We start from the raw sequence: 11049 nt of genomic DNA, 5'->3' as shown, positions 1-11049 counted from the left end.
AGAATGAAAACATCTGAACTATTTACAGTGTTGATCAGTTCAGGGCCTGTGCTCTTCATTCCAAAAGTTGAGGAGCGTAAACCCTGCATATTCCAACTGCTTATTTTAAAGGACATGTTAATATATTTTATTATACTTGTCTCTTCTACATAAGAAAGTTTAATTTGTGGTCTACAACTGATATTATATTACTATTAATAATTATATATGGATATACATAATAATCACTCAAAGATTTTATGTTTGCATCAAAATATCAGAATAATTAAATCACATTTTTTCTTACTCTCCATCTCCACAACCATATATATGTGTGTTGAGGCTCAGTTAACTCAGCAGTGTGGAACAGATGACACTGAGGAGTTGCCTTATCTGGGCCAGCTGGGCAGCATCGGGCCTCCAGGCTCTGGAAGCCGCTGCTGCGTGGCTGTGTGGCTGTGCTGGTCCCCGGCTGTCCGCTCTGCTGTGCTGGACGGGCCCTCTGGGGATGGGGGGGTGGGGAATGGGGCCGCGGGGTCTCAGGGGCTGGGGCTGGGGTGGAGCCGGTGGCTGGGGATGTGGCCGGGGGCTGGGGGGTTTGCTCCTGGTCTCGAGGTGGGGGTGTGTGGGGTTTCGGCCCAGGGTTGTGTCCTTGAGGACCTTTGAGATGATCCTCACACCCGTCTTGTTGAGGTGGACGTGGTCATACAGGTGATGTGGCTGGATGTCTCAGTGGTGTGCCAGGTGGACGTTGGGGAGGAGGGCACATCTTCGGGACACTTCTGCGTTGATGGCCTGGATGATGTGCAGGGGCACGTCTGTGCGGGGCAGCAGTGTGGAGATGGAAATTTTGGCAGTTGGGAATTCCTCTGTGGCTTTCGTTGCTACCTGTCTCAGGGCTGAGGCCACATCGCCCCTGCGGGCACTCAGGTCGTTAGTGCCGGTGTGGATGAGGATGTGTTTGACTTGGCAAAGCCTCCTCTTGGAGAGCAGCTCCAGGGCTCTCTGTGCTGTGGAGCACCAAAGCTTTTTCACTTTTCGCCCAGGGAAGAGGCGCCTCTCAACCAGGAACTTCCCATTGGATTCGCTCAGAATGACCACCTCTGCGTTGACCTGCCACTCCGGGTTTGCGTCGGGAGTGGTGGGGGCAGCGGGTGTGTTTTGGGGGAGTGGCGTTTCAGGGGGTTGTGTATTAGTGGCAGGTCTGGTGATAGTGGGTGTGTCAGGAGTGGTGGGGAGTGTGGGTGGATCAGTGGGTGCGTCAGGGGTTGGAGGTGTTGTGGGGTCAGTGCAGTGCAGTCTCTGTGCTCCAGTGATGTGTAGCTCCTCTCTTAGCTCCTCCAGCTGGCTCTACAGGCTCCTCAGCTAGCTGTGCTGGGGTGTCCAGGTCAGCTCCTCCCTCGCTCTGCGCAGCTCCGTCCTCAGGGTTTGGCTCTGCTCCTCCAGGTCTCTCACTGCTGCTCTCAGCTCATGGATCTCAGCCTTGTGCTGCATCTTTAGTCTGTGCATCTCATCCCGGAGCTGATCACACAAGGAGGTCTGGGCCAGGGTGCTCAAGGTCTGCTCCCTGAACTCCGCAAACTCCAGCTCCAGCACTGATAGGCATTCCTTTAGTGTTTTAATGTTGCTGGAGAGTTTTGGGGAGACAGGGGGGCAGTCTGTGGGAGATGGGGCACTGTCTGGCTCCGTGTGGCTGGGGGCAGACTGCAGGGTGGCCGGCTCTGGCTCTTGTTTCTCTACCTCAGTCTGCTGCTTTGAGGTGTGGAAGCCGAGAGCTAATTGGTCCAGGCTGCTCTCGCTGCCCTGCACCATGATGGTCCCGTTGTGGTATACATTAAAAGTGAGCATCACACTGTCTGTGTCTTTCTCTACCAGCACTGAGATCTGCCTGCCTCTGCTAATGCCCCTCTTGTTGTTATTGGGGTATGTCTGGCACAGGGTTTTGTGAAAGGCGGTGTAGAACAGTAGATTGTTCTTGACCCTGTTTTCTCCTTTACCGGTGTAGTCTAGGATGAGGGTCTCAGGAGATGCTCTCATCACAGCTTGTTTGTAGTCCTTCTTAGCCTGTGCAGAGCGAATGTCTTCAGGGTATCGGATTTCAAAAGGCAGCTCTGCAGTCAGACTGCTGTTCGATAGATTTCTATCAGTCTCAGTGGCAGTTGGGCTCTCTCCTACTGTCACTCTATTCAAATCGGAGCTCTGCATTTTCATTGGCTGAGTCAACTACTGAGAATGCTTATTTATTTTATTAATACATATTTTTTTGTTTAATTATTTGTCTCTTACCTCCAATTCTTGTCTTCAGCTTTTCTTTTCTGACTTTTCTTCCTGAACTGTCTCTCTGCTTTCTTCTTTTTGTGTTTCTCTTAAAATTATTATTTTTGAATACTTTTTCTTCTGAATTTCTATTCCATGTCTTCTGTGTATGTTTATAGTGCTATATATTCATTTGTAAATCACAAATTAAATCCGCTTATGTATAAAAACAAATGTTTTTTAGGAGCTCATATTCCTCTCTCTCTCTCTCTCTCTCTCTCTCTCTCTCTCTCTCTCTCTCTCTCTCTCTCAATTCATTTCATTTGTATTGTCAAAGCAATTGGACATACATACACGTACATACATATACACTCACCTAAAGGATTATTAGGAACACCTGTTCAATTTCTCATTAATGCAATTATCTAATCAACCAATCACATGGCAGTTGCTTCAATGCATTTAGGGGTGTGGTCCTGGTCAAGACAATCTCCTGAACTCCAAACTGAATGTCTGAATGGGAATGAAAGGTGATTTAAGCAATTTTGAGCGTGGCATGGTTGTTGGTGCCAGACGGGCCGGTCTGAGTATTTCACAATCTGCTCAGTTACTGGGATTTTCACGCACAACCATTTCTAGGGTTTACAAAGAATGGTGTGAAAAGGGAAAAACATCCAGTATGCGGCAGTCCTGTGGGCGAAAATGCCTTGTTGATGCTAGAGGTCAGAGGAGAATGGGCCGACTGATTCAAGCTGATAGAAGAGCAACTTTGACTGAAATAACCACTAGTTACAAACGAGGTATGCAGCAAAGCATTTGTGAAGCCACAACACGTACAACCTTGAGGCGGATGGGCTACAACAGCAGAAGACCCCACCGGGTACCACTCATCTCCACTACAAATAGGAAAAAGAGGTGAGACATTCAGATGGTAGAGTCAGAATTTGGCGTAAACAGAATGAGAACATGGATCCATCATGTCTTGTTACCACTGTGCAGGCTGGTGGTGGTGGTGTAATGGTGTGGGGGATGTCTTCTTGGCACACTTTAGGCCCCTTAGTACCAATTGGGCATCGTTTAAATGCTACGGCCTACCTGAGCATTGTTTCTGACCATGTCCATCCCTTTTTGACCACCATGTACCCATCCTCTGATGGCTACTTCCAGCAGGATAATGCACCATGTCACAAAGGTCGAATCATTTCAAATTGGTTTCTTGAACATGACAATGAGTTCACTGTACTAAACTGGCCCCCACAGTCACCAGATCTCAACACAATGGAGCATCTTTGGGATGTGGTGGAACGGGAGCTTCGTGCCCTGGATGTGCATTCCACAAATCTCCATCAACTGCAAGATGCTATCCTATCAATATGGGCCAACATTTCTAAAGAATGCTTTCAGCACCTTGTTGAAGCAATGCCACGTAGAATTAAAGCAGTTCTGAAGGCGAAAGGGGGTCAAACACAGTATTAGTATGGTGTTCCTAATAATCCTTTAGGTGAGTTCATCGTAGCTCTTAATACTCTCTTTCTGTCTGGAGGAGATATAATTGAAGTATTGTACACGTACCCAGCTACTGTCAACACCATTTGCTGCACTGGTATATTTCCCTCTATTTTTCTTTTTTTTTTTTTTTTTTGCTGGAAGTTACGTCAATACCCGCCAGCCTTTAAGAAACATCATGCAGCCAGACATCTCGGCTTGCGGCCACACCGTCCTGAACGCGCCCGATCTCGTCAGATCTCGGAAGCTAAACGGGGCAGGACCTGGTCAGTACTTGAATGTGAGACCTCCTGGAAATACCTGGTGCTGCAAGCTTTTACGTCTCCTGGGTAACTTTATCGTAGCTCTTAATACTCTCTATCTGTCTGGAGGAGATATAATTGAAGAATTGTACACGTACCCAGCTACTGTCAACACCATTTGCTGCACTGATATTTTAACCTCCATTTTTCTTTTTTCTTTTTTTTTTTGCTGTAAGTTCCGTCAATACCCGCCAGCCTTAAAGAGACATCATGCAGCCGTGCCTCTCGGCTTTCGGCCACACCGTCCTGAATGCGCATGATATCGTCAGATCTCGGAAGCTAAACGGGGCAGGACCTGGTCAGTACTTGAATGTGAGACCTCCTGGAAATACCAGGTGCTGCAAACTTTTACGTCTCCTGGGTAACTTTATCGTAGCTCTTAATACTCTCTTTCAGTCTGCAGGAGATATAATTGAAGAATTGTACACGTACCCAGCTACTGTCAACACCATTTGCTGCACTGATATTTTTCCCTCCATTTTTCTTTTTATTTTATTTTTTAGCTGGAAGTTCCGTCAATATCCGCCAGCCTTTAAGAGACATCATGCAGCCAGGCCTCTTGGCTTGTAGTCACACCGTCCAGAACGCGCCCGATCATATCAGATTTCGGAAGCTAAACGGGGCAGGGCCTGCTCAGTACTTGGATGGGAGACCTCCTGGAAATACCAGGTGCTGCAAGCTTTTTACGTCTCCTGGGTAACTTCATCGTAGCTCTTAATTCTCTCTTTCTGTCTCCAGGAGATATAATTGAAGAATTGTACACGTACCCGGCTACTTTCAACACCCTTTGCTGCACTGGTATATTTCCCTCTATTTTTCTTTTTTTTTTTTGCTGGCAGTTCCGTCAATACCCGCCAGCCTTTAAGAGACATCATGCAGCCAGGCATCTCGGCTTGCGGCCACACCATCCTGAACGCGCCCGATCTCGTCAGATCTCGGAAGCTAAACGGGGCAGGACCTGGTCAGTACATGAATGTGAGACCTCCTGGAAATACCTCGTGCTGCAAGCTTTTACGTCTCCTGGGTAACTTTATCGTAGCTCTTAATACTCTCTATCTGTCTGGAGGAGTTATAATTGAAGTATTGTACACGTACCCAGCTACTGTCAACACCCTTTGCTGCACTGATATTTTTCCATCCATTTTTTTTTTTTTTTTTGCTGGAAATTCCGTCAATACCCGCCAGCCTTTAAGAGACATCATGCAGCCAGGCATCTCGGCTTGCGGCCACACCATCCTGATCTCGCCCGATCTCGTCAGATCTTGGAAGCTAAACGGGGCAGGACCTGGTCGGTACATGAATGTGAGACCTCCTGGAAATACCTGGTGCTGCAAGCTTTTACGTCTCCTGGGTAACTTTATCGTAGCTCTTAATACTCTCTATCTGTCTGGAGGAGATATATTTGAAGTATTGTACACGTACCCAGCTACTGTCAACACCCTTTGCTGCACTGATATTTTTCCATCCATTTTTCATTTTTTTTTTTTTTTTTGCTGGAAGTTCCGTCAATACCCGCCAACCTTTAAGAGACATCATGCAGCCAGGCCTCTCGGCTTGCGGCCACACCGTCCTGAATGCGCCCGATCTCGTCAGATCTCGCAAGCTAAACGGGGCAGGGCCTGGTCAGTACTTGGATGGGAGACCTCCTAGAAATACCAGGTGCTGCAAGCCTTTTACGTCTCCTGGGTAACTTCATCGTAGCTCTTAATACTCTCTTTCTGTCTCCAGGAGATATAATTGAAGAATTGTACACGTACTAGGCTACTTTCAACACCCTTTGCTGCACTGATATTTTTCCCTCCATTTTTCTTTTTATTTTATTTTTTTGCTGGAAGTTCCGTCAATATCCGCCAGCCTTTAAGAGACATCATGCAGCCAGGCCTCTTGGCTTGTAGTCACACCGTCCTGAACGCGCCCGATCATATCAGATTTCGGAAGCTAAACGGGGCAGGGCCTGGTCAGTACTTGGATGTGTGACCTCCTGGAAATACCAGGTGCTGCAAGCTTTTTACGTCTCCTGGGTAACTTCATCGTAGCTCTTAATACTCTCTTTCTTTCTCCAGGAGATATAATTGAAGAATTGTACACGTACCCGGCTACTTTCAACACCCTGTGCTGCACTGGTATATTTCCCTCTATTTTTCTTTTTTTTTTTTGCTGGCAGTTCCGTCAATACCCGCCAGCCTTTAAGAGACATCATGCAGCCAGGCATCTCGGCTTGCGGCCACACCATCCTGAACGCGCCCGATCTCGTCAGATCTCGGAAGCTAAACGGGGCAGGACCTGGTCAGTACATGAATGTGAGACCTCCTGGAAATACCTCGTGCTGCAAGCTTTTACGTCTCCTGGGTAACTTTATCGTAGCTCTTAATACTCTCTATCTGTCTGGAGGAGATATAATTGAAGTATTGTACACGTACCCGGCTACTTTCAAAACCCATTACTGCACTGATATTTTTCCCTCCATTTTCCTTTTTCTTTTTTTTTTTTTTTTTTTTTTGCTGAAAGTTCCGTCAATACCCGCCAGCCATTAAGAGACATCATGTAGCCAGGCCTCTCGGCTTGCGGCCACACCGTCCTGAATGCGCCCGATCTCTTCAGATCTCGGAAGCTAAACGGGGCAGGGTCTGGTGAGTACTTGGATGGGAGACCTCCTAGAAATACCAGGTGCTGCAAGCTTTTTATGTCTCCTGGGTAACTTCATCGTAGCTCTTAATACTCTCTTTCTGTCTCCAGGAGATATAATTGAAGAATTGTACACGTACCCGGCTACTTTCAACACCCTTTGCTGCACTGGTATATTTCCCTCTATTTTTCTTTTTTTTTTTTGCTGGCAGTTCCGTCAATACCCGCCAGCCTTTAAGAGACATCATGCAGCCAGGCATCTTGGCTTGCGGCCACACCATCCTGAACGCGCCCGATCACGTCAGATCTCGGAAGCTAAACGGGGCAGGGCCTGGTCAGTACGTGGATGGGAGACCTCCGAGAAATACCAGGTGCTGCAAGCCTTTTACGTCTCCTGGGTAACTTCATCGTAGCTCTTAATACTCTCTTTCTGTCTGGAGGAGATATAATTGAAGAATTGTACACGTACTAGGCTACTTTCAACACCCTTTGCTGCACTGATATTTTTCCCTCCATTTTTCTTTTTATTTTATTTTTTTGCTGGAAGTTCCGTCAATATCCGCCAGCCTTTAAGAGACATCATGTAGCCCGGCCTCTCGGCTTGCGGCCACACCGTCCTGAATGCGCCCGATCTCGTCAGATCTCGGAAGCTAAACGGGGCAGGGCCTGGTCAGTACTTGGATGGGAGACCTCCTAGAAATACCAGGTGCTGCAAGCTTATTACGTCTCCTGGGTAACTTCATCGTAGCTCTTAATTCTCTCTTTCTGTCTCCAGGAGATATAATTGAAGAATTGTACACGTACCCGGCTACTTTCAACACCCTTTGCTGCACTGGTATATTTCCCTCTATTTTTCTTTTTTTTTTTTGCTGGCAGTTCCGTCAATACCCGCCAGCCTTTAAGAGACATCATGCAGCCAGGCATCTCGGCTTGCGGCCACACCATCCTGAACGCGCCCGATCTCGTCAGATCTCGGAAGCTAAACGGGGCAGGACCTGGTCAGTACATGAATGTGAGACCTCCTGGAAATACCTCGTGCTGCAAGCTTTTACGTCTCCTGGGTAACTTTATCGTAGCTCTTAATACTCTCTATCTGTCTGGAGGAGTTATAATTGAAGTATTGTACACGTACCCAGCTACTGTCAACACCCTTTGCTGCACTGATATTTTTCCATCCATTTTTTTTTTTTTTTTTGCTGGAAATTCCGTCAATACCCGCCAGCCTTTAAGAGACATCATGCAGCCAGGCATCTTGGCTTGCTGCCACACCATCCTGATCTCGCCCGATCTCGTCAGATCTTGGAAGCTAAACGGGGCAGGACCTGGTCGGTACATGAATGTGAGACCTCCTGGAAATACCTGGTGCTGCAAGCTTTTACGTCTCCTGGGTAACTTTATCGTAGCTCTTAATACTCTCTATCTGTCTGGAGGAGATATATGTGAAGTATTGTACACGTACCCAGCTACTGTCAACACCCTTTGCTGCACTGATATTTTTCCATCCATTTTTCATTTTTTTTTTTTTTTTTGCTGGAAGTTCCGTCAATACCCGCCAACCTTTAAGAGACATCATGCAGCCAGGCCTCTCGGCTTGCGGCCACACCGTCCTGAATGCGCCCGATCTCGTCAGATCTCGCAAGCTAAACGGGGCAGGGCCTGGTCAGTACTTGGATGGGAGACCTCCTAGAAATACCAGGTGCTGCAAGCCTTTTACGTCTCCTGGGTAACTTCATCGTAGCTCTTAATACTCTCTTTCTGTCTCCAGGAGATATAATTGAAGAATTGTACACGTACTAGGCTACTTTCAACACCCTTTGCTGCACTGATATTTTTCCCTCCATTTTTCTTTTTATTTTATTGCTGGAAGTTCCGTCAATATCCGCCAGCCTTTAAGAGACATCATGCAGCCAGGCCTCTTGGCTTGTAGTCACACCGTCCTGAACGCGCCCGATCATATCAGATTTCGGAAGCTAAACGGGGCAGGGCCTGGTCAGTACTTGGATGTGTGACCTCCTGGAAATACCAGGTGCTGCAAGCTTTTTACGTCTCCTGGGTAACTTCATCGTAGCTCTTAATACTCTCTTTCTTTCTCCAGGAGATATAATTGAAGAATTGTACACGTACCCGGCTACTTTCAACACCCTGTGCTGCACTGGTATATTTCCCTCTATTTTTCTTTTTTTTTTTCGCTGGCAGTTCCGTCAATACCCGCCAGCCTTTAAGAGACATCATGCAGCCAGGCATCTCGGCTTGCGGCCACACCATCCTGAACGCGCCCGATCTCGTCAGATCTCGGAAGCTAAACGGGGCAGGACCTGGTCAGTACATGAATGTGAGACCTCCTGGAAATACCTCGTGCTGCAAGCTTTTACGTCTCCTGGGTAACTTTATCGTAGCTCTTAATACTCTCTATCTGTCTGGAGGAGATATAATTGAAGTATTGTACACGTACCCGGCTACTTTCAAAACCCATTACTGCACTGATATTTTTCCCTCCATATTTCTTTTTCTTTTTTTTTTTTTTTTTTTTTTGCTGAAAGTTCCGTCAATACCCGCCAGCCATTAAGAGACATCATGTAGCCAGGCCTCTCGGCTTGCGGCCACACCATCCTGAACGCGCCCGATCTCGTCAGATCTCGGAAGCTAAACGGGGCAGGGCCTGGTCAGTACTTGGATGGGAGACCTCCGAGAAATACCAGGTGCTGCAAGCCTTTTACGTCTCCTGGGTAACTTCATCGTAGCTCTTAATACTCTCTTTCTGTCTGGAGGAGATATAATTGAAGAATTGTACACGTACTAGGCTACTTTCAACACCCTTTGCTGCACTGATATTTTTCCCTCCATTTTTCTTTTTATTTTATTTTTTTGCTGGAAGTTCCGTCAATATCCGCCAGCCTTTAAGAGACATCATGCCGCCAGGCATCTTGGCTTGCGGCCACACCGTCCTGAACGCGCCCGATCTCGTCAGATCTCGGAATTTAAACGGGGCAGGGCCTGGTCAGTACTTTTATGGGTGACCTTCTGGAAATACGAGGTGCTGCAAACTTTTTACGTCTCCTGGGTAACTTCATCGTAGCTCTTAATTCTCTCTTTCTGTCTGGAGGAGATATAATTGAAGAGTTGTACACGTACCCGGCTACTTTCAACAGCCTTAGCTGCACTGATATTTTTCCCTCCATTTCTCTTTTTTTTTTTTGCTGGCTGTTCCGTCAATACCCGCCAGCCTTTAAGAGACATCATGCCGCCAGGCATCTTGGCTTGCGGCCACACCGTCCTGAACGCGCCCGATCTCGTCAGATCTCGGAAGCCAAACGGGGCAGGGCCTGGTCAGTACTTGGATGGGTTTCCTACTGGAAATACCAGGTGCTGCAAGCTTTTTACGTCTCCTGTGTAACTTCATCGTAGCTCTTAATACTCTCTTTCAATCTGGAGGAGATATAATTGAAGAATTGTACACGTACCTCGCTACTTTCAACACCCTTTGCTGCACTGATATTTTTACCACCATTTCTCTTTTTTTTTTTTTGCTGGCAGTTCCGTCAATACCCGCCAGCCTTTAAGAGACATCATGCAGCCAGGTGTCTCGGCTAGCGGCCACAACATCCTGAACGCGCCCGATCTCGTCAGATCTCGGAAGCTAAACAGGGCAGGACCTGGTCAGTACTTGAATGTGAGACCTCCTGGAAATACCTGGTGCTGCAAGCTTTTACAACTCCTGGGTAACTTCATCGTAGCTCTTAATACTCTCTATCTGTCTGGAAGAGATATAATTGAAGTATTGTACATGTACCCAGCTACTGTCAACACCCTTTGCTGCACTGATATTTTTCCATCCATTTTTCTTTTTTTTTTTTTTGCTGGAAGTTCCGTCAATACCCGCCAACCTTTAAGAGACATCATGCAGCCAGGCTTCTCGGCTTGTGGCCACACCGTCCTGAATGCGCCCGATCTCGTCAGATCTCGGAAGCTAAACGGGGCAGGGCCTGGTCAGTACTTGGATGGGAGACCTCCTAGAAATACCAGGTGCTGCAAGCTTTTTACGTCACCTGGGTAACTTCATCGTAGCTCTTAATACTCTCTTTCTGTCTGGAGGAGATATAATTCAAGTATTGTACACGTACCCGGCTACTTTCAACACCCTTTGCTGCACTGGTATTTCTCCCTCCATTTCTCTTTTTTTTTTTTGCTGGCAGTTCCGTCAATACCCGCCAGCCTTTAAGAGACATCATGCAGCCAGGATCTCGGCTTGCGGCCACACCATCCTGAACGCGCCCGATCTCGTCAGATCTCGGAAACTGAATGGGGCAGGGCCTGGTCAGTACTTGGATGGGAGACCTCCTGGAAATACCAGGTGCTGCAAGCTTTTTACGTCTGCTGGGTA

The 11049-nt window shown here is 47.3% G+C and overlaps 7 non-coding genes and 14 pseudogenes across 7 annotated transcripts; all 21 read left to right on the top strand.

The window, feature by feature from the left end:
- Positions 1-3937: 3937 nt before the first annotated feature.
- LOC136760867 (uncharacterized) lies at positions 3938-4056 on the top strand (annotated as a pseudogene).
- Positions 4057-4605: 549 nt separating this feature from the next.
- Positions 4606-4724, top strand: LOC136761495 (uncharacterized; annotated as a pseudogene).
- A 210-nt stretch (positions 4725-4934) lies between these two features.
- Positions 4935-5053, top strand: LOC136761696 (uncharacterized; annotated as a pseudogene).
- Positions 5054-5261: 208 nt separating this feature from the next.
- Positions 5262-5380, top strand: LOC136761993 (uncharacterized; annotated as a pseudogene).
- A 215-nt stretch (positions 5381-5595) lies between these two features.
- On the top strand, positions 5596-5714 carry LOC136762621 (5S ribosomal RNA). Its single transcript, XR_010820815.1, has one exon. It is a non-coding gene; the product is annotated as a 5S ribosomal RNA (ribosomal RNA).
- A 216-nt stretch (positions 5715-5930) lies between these two features.
- LOC136761382 (uncharacterized) lies at positions 5931-6049 on the top strand (annotated as a pseudogene).
- Positions 6050-6259: 210 nt separating this feature from the next.
- On the top strand, positions 6260-6378 carry LOC136761695 (uncharacterized; annotated as a pseudogene).
- Positions 6379-6603: 225 nt separating this feature from the next.
- On the top strand, positions 6604-6722 carry LOC136762669 (5S ribosomal RNA). Its single transcript, XR_010820862.1, has one exon. It is a non-coding gene; the product is annotated as a 5S ribosomal RNA (ribosomal RNA).
- A 210-nt stretch (positions 6723-6932) lies between these two features.
- LOC136760764 (uncharacterized) lies at positions 6933-7051 on the top strand (annotated as a pseudogene).
- A 216-nt stretch (positions 7052-7267) lies between these two features.
- LOC136761077 (5S ribosomal RNA) lies at positions 7268-7386 on the top strand. The gene has a single exon (XR_010820319.1). It is a non-coding gene; the product is annotated as a 5S ribosomal RNA (ribosomal RNA).
- A 210-nt stretch (positions 7387-7596) lies between these two features.
- Positions 7597-7715, top strand: LOC136761694 (uncharacterized; annotated as a pseudogene).
- Positions 7716-7923: 208 nt separating this feature from the next.
- Positions 7924-8042, top strand: LOC136762107 (uncharacterized; annotated as a pseudogene).
- A 215-nt stretch (positions 8043-8257) lies between these two features.
- LOC136762620 (5S ribosomal RNA) lies at positions 8258-8376 on the top strand. The gene has a single exon (XR_010820814.1). It is a non-coding gene; the product is annotated as a 5S ribosomal RNA (ribosomal RNA).
- Positions 8377-8587: 211 nt separating this feature from the next.
- LOC136761381 (uncharacterized) lies at positions 8588-8706 on the top strand (annotated as a pseudogene).
- A 210-nt stretch (positions 8707-8916) lies between these two features.
- Positions 8917-9035, top strand: LOC136761693 (uncharacterized; annotated as a pseudogene).
- Positions 9036-9260: 225 nt separating this feature from the next.
- On the top strand, positions 9261-9379 carry LOC136762409 (5S ribosomal RNA). Its single transcript, XR_010820609.1, has one exon. It is a non-coding gene; the product is annotated as a 5S ribosomal RNA (ribosomal RNA).
- Positions 9380-9595: 216 nt separating this feature from the next.
- LOC136761448 (uncharacterized) lies at positions 9596-9714 on the top strand (annotated as a pseudogene).
- A 210-nt stretch (positions 9715-9924) lies between these two features.
- LOC136760654 (5S ribosomal RNA) lies at positions 9925-10043 on the top strand. The gene has a single exon (XR_010820272.1). It is a non-coding gene; the product is annotated as a 5S ribosomal RNA (ribosomal RNA).
- A 211-nt stretch (positions 10044-10254) lies between these two features.
- On the top strand, positions 10255-10373 carry LOC136761489 (uncharacterized; annotated as a pseudogene).
- A 211-nt stretch (positions 10374-10584) lies between these two features.
- LOC136762244 (5S ribosomal RNA) lies at positions 10585-10703 on the top strand. The gene has a single exon (XR_010820451.1). It is a non-coding gene; the product is annotated as a 5S ribosomal RNA (ribosomal RNA).
- A 209-nt stretch (positions 10704-10912) lies between these two features.
- Positions 10913-11031, top strand: LOC136761011 (uncharacterized; annotated as a pseudogene).
- The last annotated feature ends 18 nt before the right edge of the window (positions 11032-11049 follow it).

The sequence above is a fragment of the Amia ocellicauda genome, chromosome 10 (assembly GCF_036373705.1).
Source record: "Amia ocellicauda isolate fAmiCal2 chromosome 10, fAmiCal2.hap1, whole genome shotgun sequence".
NCBI lineage: Eukaryota > Metazoa > Chordata > Actinopteri > Amiiformes > Amiidae > Amia > Amia ocellicauda.
The sequence above is the reverse complement of the archived record's forward strand: the minus strand, read 5'-3'. Positions and strand labels throughout refer to the sequence as shown.